Raw genomic sequence first — 11,061 nt, 5'->3', positions numbered from 1 at the left:
ATAGAGAATACTTGTTATGTTGATTATCAAAGCTATGCTTATGTGTTGTTTATGATCTTGCATGCTCTCCGTTATTAGTAGATGCTCTGGCCAAGTTGATGCTAGTAACTCCAAGAGGGAGTATTTATGCTCGATAGTGGGTTCATGCCTCTGTGAATGCAGGAGGAGTGACAAGAACCACTAAGGTTATGGATGTCTTTGTTGCCACTAGGGATAAAACATTAGTGCTATGTTCAAGGATGTAGTCACTAGTTACATTACGCGCAATACTTAATGCAATTGTCTGTTGTTAGCAACTTAATACCGGAGGGTTCGGATGATAACTTTGAAGGTGGACTTTTTAGGCATAGATGCAGTTGGATGACGGTCTATGTACTTTGTCGTAATGCCCAATTAAATCTCACTATACTCATCATGATATGTATGTGCATGGTCATGCTCTCTTTATTTGTCAATTGCCCAACTGTAATTTGTTCACCCAACATGCTGTTCGTCTTATGGGAGAGACACCTCTAGTGAACTGTGGACCCCGGTCCAATTCTCTTTAATGAAATACAATCTACTGCAATACTGTTCTACTGTTTTCTGCAAACAATCATCTTCCACACAATACGGTTAATCCTTTGTTACAGCAAGCCGGTGAGATTGACAACCTCACTGTTTCGTTGGGGCAAAGTACTTTGGTTGTGTTGTGCAGGTTCCACGTTGGCGCCGGAATCTCTGGTGTTGCGCCGCACTACATCCCGCCGCCATCAACCTTCAACGTGCTTCTTGGCTCCTCCTGGTTCGATAAACCTTGGTTTCTTTCTGAGGGAAAACTTGCTGCTGTGCGCATCATACCTTCCTCTTGGGGTTCCCAACGAACGTGTGAGTTACACGCCATCACCCACCTCCTCTCTCCTTTATAAGGACAACTGCCTCTTCTTCTTCCTCTTCTCGCATTCCCCAACCTTCGCGCACAGTGCTCCTCGCCTCTGCGCCTTCGCCGCTCTCCGTCCGCCGTTCGCTTGCTCGAACTCCGTCGCCCGGCGAACTTACGCCGTGCTCCCGCCGGACCTCGTCGTGCGGGAATCTTCTGCAGCACCTTCGTCGCCCCCGCTGCATTCTTGCTTCTCCGTGGCCTTCTTCACCTCGCCGTCAGTGGTGCTCGTTGGCGACTGCAGGTCCGCTCCTTCATCGGTGAACGTCTCCCTCAGCGACTGCACCGCTCAAGGTTAGTACCAATTTTACTTTGCTCGCCATCTGCTTGCTTTCTAAATCTTGGGTCTACGATGTTCTTATTTCCTCTTTTTTCTTTGGTTTTCTTCTTACTCGTAGATCTTCGCGCGGGGTTCAAGTGTGGGATTTCTGTTTTTTCGCCTCCCAAACCAATGTCTTACGAGGAATTTTCCTCCGCATCTTCTTCTTCCCTTTCCGTTAAGCGTCGTAGACAATCTTCCGGCGAATACACGGCTTCAGATCCGATGGATACTGATTCCAGCAACCAGCAGGAATCCGGTAGCCACCAAGAGTCCGGTGGCCATCTAGAATCCGGTAGCTTTAGCCAAGCTTCTAGTAGCTCTAGCCAATCATCCGGCGCGGAGCCTTCCCCAATCACTCGTGGGGCCTGGATGGGCTCCAATGTCACCGAATACGAGATCGATTGGTTATACCGGTCCCGCAGGATTCCGGAAGGAGTAACCTGCCGGATTCCCGGTGACGAAATCGAACCGGACCCCAGGCCCGGTGAACATGTTGTTTTCCTTGCTCATTTTGAGCGTGGTTTCGGCCTTCCTACCTCGCCTTTTTTCCGGGAGTTCTTAAACTTTTATGAACTCCAACCTCACCACCTTCCTGGCAATGCCATCTTCTACCTCTCTTGCTTCGCCACCTTCATGGAGGCCTACATTGGCATCCGTCCCACTCGTGAGACGTTTGCCCGCTTCTTCTGTCTGCGGATTAACTCCGTTCAGGGCAAGGAAATTCCTAAGCCCAAACCGCCGGTGGAATGCGGGTCCTGCATCATTGGCTTCCGTCAGGGGAGTCCTTTCTTTAAGTTCACCGGCCTCGAGTCCTGCCACGCCTGGCAAGGAACCTTTTTCTATGTGAAGAACAAGGACCGCGCCGATCTTATCGATCTTCCTCCGTTCCAAGTGGGGCCTCCTAGCAGAGCCAATTGGAGCTACAACCCGAAGGCGGATCATGCCGAAACCAACCGGGTGATACGCTTCATGGCCTCTTTGAAGAAGGAGACCAACATTTGCTCGGATGATATCATCCGCGCCTTTATTTCACGCCGGGTGCTTCCTCTGAAGTGCCGTGCGCATAGGATGAGCGAGATGTACGGCCCTGGCGATCCTACCAAGATCACAGGCCGTCCCCTTAGCAAGAAGGACGTTGTTCGTAAGGCTAAGCAGATTTGCCAAACTGCTATGCCATTTGACTGGGAATGGGGCCTCCTTCCTCTCAGCACTACTAACCCTCCGACCCAAGAAGTAAGAGGTTATGCAATTGAGGTTATTTTTAGCCGGTAACTTTCTGCTCTTGTTAACCCTCTTTTTTCATGTTTCAGGCCAAGGACCGCTTCCCCCTCATCCAAGCAGAGCGACGCGGGATCTGCGTGAAGCGCGCCCTTGATTCCTTCGACCCAGATCCCTACATCTTCTGGAAAGATCTGAAGATGGGCAAGACTCCGGCTGCGCGCCTCGGCCGGTCTCCGCCGAAACCAACCGGGTCCTCCGATGACCTGACCATGCTCGAGGTATTTTCTTTTCCGGTTTCTTATACTTTTCCGTTATTGCCTTCTTGCGAATTTCTTCTTAGCTATTTTTAACTCATAGATCCATGAGCACGTGCCGCCCTTGGACGCCGAGGCCGGCTCCGAGTTTGTGGACAAACTCGTGGCCCAGGGCCAAAAGAACAAACAACCGGCATCTGATGCCGGTTCCAGCCAGGCTCCTCCCTCCAAGCGCTTCCGGACTGAGCCCTTGGGGGAGAAGGAAGTGGGCATGCGTCGCTACAAGCGCAAGCAGATGCCGACTGCCTCCGGGTAAATTTTTCATTTTCTTGCTTTCCTCTTTTTGCCAAGTTCTTTTTCCGGTTGCTTTTCTCCAACTATCTTTCTTTCTTTTTCTCAGCCCCGCGCTTAAGCTTGGCTCAAGGCCATCGGGCTCTGAAGGTTCCGCAAGGACCTCAACCCCTCCTCCTCGCTCAAGCCCGGCACCATCTGGTGCCGGCAACACCTCTACCTCCCTTTCGGGGGGCACAACAAGTTCGGGGCGTGCGGCCCCTACACCGCCAGAACACCGCACGGAGGAGGACTTCGTCTCCCCTCCAGAGACCCAAGATACCGGCGCCAGCAACATCGGCGTCGAGGAAAACGAAGCTGCCGGGCGGGCGGAGCCTTTGGCTCCTCCCGTCCTTGAAAAGACGACAACTTCCGCGCCGGAATCTTCCGCGCCGGAAAGTTCCAATCCGGGTGATGCGCCTAGCGCTCCCCCTTCTCCACGAACCATTCTCATGCCACCGCCAGGTGCTCCTCGCACCAAGCCTTCCGGGGCCGCTCCTACCGCGCCGCCGCCCAAGACCTCCAAACTCATCAAGGGGAAGGCGACGGCCTCCAGCGCCCCTTCCGGCGGCCAGCAGCCCCTGGTGCTGCACGTCTCCAAGGCCGTCAGGGACTCCGCCACGAAGGCCACCGGCCTTCTTGGTCGTATTACTGAGTTTCAGCGCAGAGACCGGGACCTGGGGCATCTTCTGCCCTACGCCCAGAAGTGGAACGCCGCAGACATGACTCCGGCGACCCGCGGTTTGGGCAAGGACAGGCTGCCGGCACCTGACCCTGTTGGGGACCGGTCTTCCGAGGAGCACTTCATGCGGCTTCGCAGCGCCGTGAAGGAGCTCGACAGCGCGTGGTATGATTCCACGAACAATTTGATGGTACGTTTTACTGATTCTTTTCAACTTTTACTGGTTTCTCTGCTTCCGGATTTGTTCTATCCTTTCTTTAGTTTCATTCCGGTTTCTTTCTTGTCTATCTTCCCAGTCCCCGAGTTTTGTGGTGAGAGCGCAGCTTTTAGCACAAAACTTTAACTTAAAAACTTGTTCTTAGCACAAGACTTAACTTAAAACTCGCGAAACCGGCACTGCCAGTCCCCGAGTTTTGGGTTAAAAACCTTGTTCTTAGCGCAAAACTTAGCTAATCTCTCTTTCTTGAACAGCTCACGGCTGACGCTCGGAAGGCCCTCTTTGAGGAGCTTCTATGGGAGCATCGGGAGCTCGCTGAGGCACATGATAAGTGCCAAGGTAAGTTTTTGTTCTACCGCCATCTTTTTACCGGAAACCTTTTTTCCTTCTAACACTTATAACTTTTGCTTAACAGTGATCCCGGAAGCTTCCATTGAGGCTCTCAAGGAGCAGCTCGCTGCCGCCCAACGTACAATTCTTTCCCTTCTGTTGTTAACTTGGTTTTCTTTTCATCTTTACCATCACAATCTTGTTAACATCTTCTTTTCCGGGTTGTAGGGGAGAAGGACCAGCTTATCCGGCGGCATCAGGAAGAGCTGAGCGCCCAGAAAACCAGCTACCAGGAGCTCAAATCCCAGCTCGTTCAGCTGGGGCTTGATCATGCCAAGGCCCTCAAAGCCGCTGAAGCTGATGCAGCGGCCAAGATGGACGAGGCTCTGGAGGACGCCAGCAATGCCACCGTGGTGTTGCGAGCTGAGCTGGAGGAGCTGGCCAAGGCCCGGAAGGGTGCCGAGGAGAAAGCTGCGCGGCTGGAGGAGGAGCATAAGGAGTGCAACCAGCTGATCCTGCAAACCGATACACTTGCTTACCGTAAGTCCTTTCCTTTTGCATTTTTTACTACTGCCCGCAAGCCTTTTTTCTTCCGACCACGTTTTCTTTTCGTTATCTTTCCTTCCGGCCTCCTTTTCTTCCGGATTCTTTTCCTTAGCCCTTTTTCTTTCTTTATATAGGCCTCTTTCCGGACTCTCAGAGGTATGCTGTCAAGAAAGTTGACGAGCGCCGCACTGCCCAAGGCCAAGCGAATCTTACCGTGCCATGGACGCCCTATGACCATCTGGTTGCGCTGAACGCGCGGGTGTCTCACATGCGCGCCATAGATCGCAATTTATCTGACATTCCTGATGTAGCTACCCAGCTCTTCAGGACTCTGTGGCCTGGCGAGGAGGTGCCGGATACTTTCTCCCTCATCAGCGATCGTCTCAGGGGCGCCGGCAAGAGGATCCGCGAGTGGCAGTGTTCTGCTGCCCGCGCTGGAGCAGATTCTGCCCTCCGTGTCGCTTGCTCCTGGTACCCGGAGCTGAACCTGGATGCCCTTACCGGAGTGCGCGAACGCGCGGAAACCGATCTGGACCCGATCCTTACTGCCAAGCGGCAGGATCGCGCGTACCGTATCGCGGAGTACGCCGATATGCGCACCTTCATCGCTGCTCCCTCAGGTGTCAAGGACTATCTCGACGAGGAGGAGGATGAAGCCGAAGAGGAGCCTCTGGGCGACGCCGGTGCTGGCGATGCCCCTCCGGAAACCCCTGCTGCCTGATGATCTTCTATTAAATGTTTGCCTGTGATATGTTTGTTTAGCCCTGCGTGTCTTAAAACAATGTCCTGTTAAATTCTGCCCCGGTATGCCGGGGCTTATGATGTAAAACTTAAAGTCCGCTTTTGGTTGCTGCACAACATTTTATGCCGGTAAGTTATACCGGTAGTTAATTATCTTAAGCTTGTCTTAGCATATTTGCTTTTGGTTTTGCTTTTAGCCTGCACTGCAAAGATTTCCAAATTGTTTCCGCATCCAATTTGATGCACACTTGGTTCTTTTGCCTTGGCTCTGCCTGCCTTCTCTGGGCGTTCTTTGGTGTATGAGCACAAGGTTCTTTCACCAAACAAGCACTTCCTTGAAATTAGAAATAACTTCGAAATTTTGCAAAAAACCGGTCTAACCGGGGTTAGTCAAATTTTTCGGATTGTTCTCTCCTGCTCTCCCTCTTCGCAGTTCATGTGCTTATTCCCTACCGGTTTATCTTGCTTGCCATGAAGCCGGGTTGCGGACAGCAGCAGAGTCGAAGACTCCGGTAGGATTTAGCACACTACTAAACCGGAAAGAAAAAACATTCAATAAGCAACCGATAAACTAAACAAAATAAACAAGTTACATGCAATTTAAGTTGGGGTAGTCCCCGAGATTTATTCAAGGTTCCGACATCTTTTATGCGTAGGAATTAAGGTACAAAAAGGAACTTCTTACACCACAACTTCAAGAGTAGAAAGGACGCAACAGAGCTACGTTCCATGGACGCTTGCTCTCCTCTCCGGACCTGTCCGCCTTTCCTTTTTTCCACTCCTGCGCATCGATCAAGTAATATGCATCATTGTGAAGCACCTTGCTTACAATGAAGGGACCTTCCCATGGTGGCAAAAGCTTATGCCGGCCTTCAGTGCGCTGCACTAGGCGAAGTACGAGATCTCCTTCCCGGAAAACTCTCGGGTTAACCTTCCGGCTATGATAGCGTCTGAGGTTTTGCTGGTAAATGGCTGTTCTTGCCAAAGCCAGCTCTCTTGCTTCTTCTAGCAAGTCCACATCATTTTCTCTGGCCTCTTTGACCTCTTGCTCCGTATAAAGCTGTACCCTTGGTGAATCATGAATGATATCAGTTGGTATGACTTCTTCTGCTCCATAAACCATAAAAAATGGAGTGTATCCGGTAGACCGGTTTGGAGTTGTTCTTATACTCCATAGCACTGACGGTATCTCATCAAGCCAACATCCCGGTGATCTTTCCACTGCATCAATGAGTCTAGGTTTGATACCGGAGAGTACCAAAGCATTCATTCTTTCCACTTGGCCGTTGCCTTGTGGGTGTGCCACTGAGCACAAATCTAACCGGATGTTCTTGTCCTCACAAAACCTCTTGAACTCCCCTTGAGAAAAATTGGTTCCATTGTCAGTGATGATGCTGTGCGGGTATCCATACCGTAAAATGACATCTTTTAAGAATTTCACCGCTGTGTGCCCATCACATTTTGCGATAGGTTTCACTTCTAGCCATTTGGTGAATTTATCCACCATAACCAAGATGTGAGTCATGCTGCTTCTTGCAGTTTTGAATGGGCCAACCATGTCGAGGCACCAAACGGCGAACGGCCATGTTAATGGTATTGTTTTTAGACCGGACGCTAGGGTATGATTTTGCTTGGCGTACCTCTGGCACCCATTACATTTTCTCACTAAATCCTCAGCGTTTTCCAAAGCAGTTGGCCAATAAAACCCATGCCGAAATACTTTTGCTACCAGCGCCCTTGATGAAGCATGATGCCCACATTCTCCTTGGTGAATTTCCTCAAGCATTTCTTTCCCTTCTTCCGGTTCCACACATCTTTGAAGGACACCGGTAACGCTTCTCTTGTACACCTCACCATTGATGAATGTATATGCTTTGGACCTTCTTTGTATTCTCCTTGATTCATTTTCGTCATCCGGCAAGGTGCCGTTGATCAGGAATTCCTTACTAGGTTTAACCCACGACGGTGTCTCTCGAACTAAAAACACCGGTGCATCTATTTCCATGCCATCTATCAGCATCGTTTCTTCCGGTATGGGTACAGCAGTCCCCGAGCTTGCCGGAGCAGTCCCCGAGTTTACCGGTGCAGTTCCCGGGTTTCCTTCATCGATATCCATGGGTACTACGTGCGATTCTGGTACGAAAATTGATTCCGATTCTGGGCTTGGTTTGATCGATGGTACTCTTAAGTGAGCCAAAGCTATTCCGGGCGGAATTTCTTGCCCAGATGAGCCCAGCTTGGACAAAGCATCCGCGGCTTCATTTTCTGCGCGCGGCACATGGTGAAACTCACACCCTTCGAAGAATCCGGCAATCTTTTGCACGTGAAACCGGTACGAGGCCATGTTGGCATCTTTTGCATCCCAATCCCCGGAACACTGCTGTACCACAAGATCTGAATCTCCATAGCAAATGATCCGGTGCGCCCCGATTTCTTTTGCGACCTTAAGCCCATGGATCAAAGCTTTGTATTCAGCGACATTATTCGATGCCCTGAAATGTACTTGCAAAACGTACCGGAGGTGATCTGCTTTTGGCGAGGTAAGCACCACACCGGCACCTAGACCCTCTTTAAGTTTGGATCCATCAAAGTGCATTTTCCAGTATTCTATCCTCTGATCTGGCGGTTTGTATTGCATCTCTGCCCAATCAACGAGGAAATCAGCCAAAGCCTGTGATTTTATGGCATCCCTTCTCTCGTACGCTGGTACATATGGTGATATCTGGATTGCCCATTTTGCAATCCTTCCGCTAGCGTCTTTGTTGCACATGATATCGGAGATTGGTGCTTCACTCACCACTTTCATGGGGTGCTCCTCAAATAATGCTTGAGTTTTGTGGCGGCCATGTACACGCCATAAGTCATTTTTTGGAAATGAGGGTAGTTTTGTTTTGAGAGGGAGAGTACCTCGCTCAGGTAGTATACCGGCCTCTGGACGGTTTTTTCTTCCTCTTCTCTTTCAACCACAACTACTACGCTCACAACCCGGTTTGTTGCTGCTATATATAATAGCATAGGTTCTCTTTCTAGAGGTGAAACCAGTATAGGTGCTGTGGCTAGCATTGTTTTTAGCTCTTTAAACGCTGCGTCTGCCTGAGGGGTCCAGACGAACGTGTCAGATTTTTTCATGAGAGCATAGAGTGGCAGAGCTTTTTCTCCCAACCTGCTCACGAACCGGCTTAGCGATGCCAAGCTTCCGGTAAACTTTTGCACATCTTTTAGCTCTCGAGGGACAGTCATTCTTTCTATTGCCCGGATTTTTACCGAATTGACTTCTATGCCCCGGCTTGACACCAAGAAACCGAGCAATTTGCCGGCAGGGACACCGAAGGTGCATTTTGCCGGATTAAGTTTCATCCAGAACCGTCTTAGGTTATCGAATGTTTGCCGGATGTCATCGATTAAGGTGTTCTTTACCTTAGTTTTTATCACAATGTCGTCTACATAGACTTGCACATTCTTTCCGATTTGGTCAAACAAGCACTTTTGCATACAGCGCTGGTACGTTGCACCAGCGTTGCGCAAACCAAAGGGCATAGTAACATAGCAATAAGCCCCATGCAGGGTAATGAACGCAGTTTTTATTTGATCTTCCTTTTTCAAGGGAATCTGATGGAAATCGGAATACGCATCCAGGAATGACAACAACTCACACCCAGCAGTCGAATCAATCACTTGATCAATTCGTGGTAGAGGAAAAGGGTCTCTTGGGCAAGCCTTGTTTAGGTTGGTGTAGTCGATGCACATGCGCCATACCTTCGGAGCTTTTGCCTCCAAGTTCTCATCTTTTTTCTTCTCGACCATTACCGGATTGGCCAGCCACTCTGTGTGCGTGACCTCCACAATGAATCCGGCAACGAGCAGCTTTGTCACCTCCTCTCCTATAATTTTCCTTCTATCTTCAGCGAACCGGCGCATGGGTTGTCGCACCGGCTTGGCATCCTTCCGGACGTTTAAAGAGTGCTCAGCCAGCTCCCTCGGAACACCCACCAAGTCATCAGTTGACCAGGCAAAGATATTCCGATTCTCACGGAGGAAGCTGACGAGCGCGCTTTCCTATGCTTGATCCAGTCTGGCACCGATACGAACTGTGCGCTCTGGGTAAGCCGGATCCAGCACAATGTCCTTTGTTTCATTCGTCGGCTTGAATGCCGGTGAGCCCAAGTTTCCACTCATTGCCGCTAAGCTCAACTGTGAGGACTGAGCCAGCGCAACAGCTGTTTGCATCCTTTTCTTTTCCTCCGCGATCACCAGCGATTCTGCTAGGTTTGATCCGGCAGATGCAGTTTCCAGCGAGACTTTGTAGTTCCCCACCACAGTCAGGGGTCCACGAGGTGCCGGCATCTTCATCTTGAGGTAAGCCGTATGAGTCGTAGCCATGAAAGCCGCCAATGCTGGCCTTCCCAACAACGCATGGTAAGGACTGTCTAGGTCCACCACCTCAAACTCAATACTTTCAACCCGGCAATTGTCACGTCCCCCAAATGCTACGTCCACCCGAACTTTTCCTATCGGGGCACAGGACAAGCCCGGAACGATTCCATGGAACGTCGTACGCGTGGGCTGAAGCATGTTTTCTGTTATGCCCAGCGTATGCATGGTGTGCTTGTACATGATGTTTATGCTGCTGCCGTTGTCTATCAGCACCTTGCTGAATTTTACTCGAGTTTGCGGCCCTTTCATGATTGGGTCCACAACAAGAGCATATCCACCCGGATTCGGCATGATTTTGGGGTGATCCTTAAATGACCAGGTAATTTCCTGATCTGACCACAGCATGTACTTGGGTACTGCCGGCATCACGGCGTTCACCTCCATGGAGCGGCGATGCACACTTTGCCTGTCTGTTGGCTCAGTGACAAAGACGACACAGCACATATGCGGGCCTTCGTAAACATTCCGGCCTAAAGGTGCCGGTGGAGGTGGTTGATCATCGTTTTGCTCCACCCGGTTAACTTGCTGGTACTGCTGCCGGTTTGGGTGCACCGGTAAGGCATTTGCCCCGGTAAGCGGCGGTGGTGGCGGTAGCTGTTGCTGCCGCGGCATGTGTTGTGGTGGTTGTGCATCTTTTACCGTTCCCTTTTGCATCAAGTACTTGGTCTAGGTACAATCCTTTGTCAGGTGGTTTGACGGGTGTGCCGGATTCGGTGTGTGCCACCGGCAAGGTTGGTCCATGGCAGCTTCCATGGTGTATTTTGCGGGTTCTTGCCAGTTTCTTTTCTGGACCCAGGGTTTCTTTTCTACCCATTGTTTCTTAGGACCCGCCCACGGCTGCGATCTGGTTCTTTGCCTCTGACTCCCGCTGGCCTCAGAGTTTTCCTGCACAGCAGCAACTTGCTGCGGACCGTACCTTCGATCCGGAAAATCTTCTCTTCTTTTATTATTCCGGTTATCCCGGTGTTGCTCTTGGCGCAGCTGTTCCGGCTCAGGTTGCACTGCCGGCTGCATTGGGTCTCCCAACGCATAGCTATCCGCCACACGTATCATTTCTGCCAATGT

This window comes from Lolium perenne, chromosome 3, assembly GCF_019359855.2.
Source record: "Lolium perenne isolate Kyuss_39 chromosome 3, Kyuss_2.0, whole genome shotgun sequence".
In the NCBI taxonomy this organism is placed as follows: domain Eukaryota; kingdom Viridiplantae; phylum Streptophyta; class Magnoliopsida; order Poales; family Poaceae; genus Lolium; species Lolium perenne.
Note: the sequence above shows the minus strand (reverse complement) of the source record.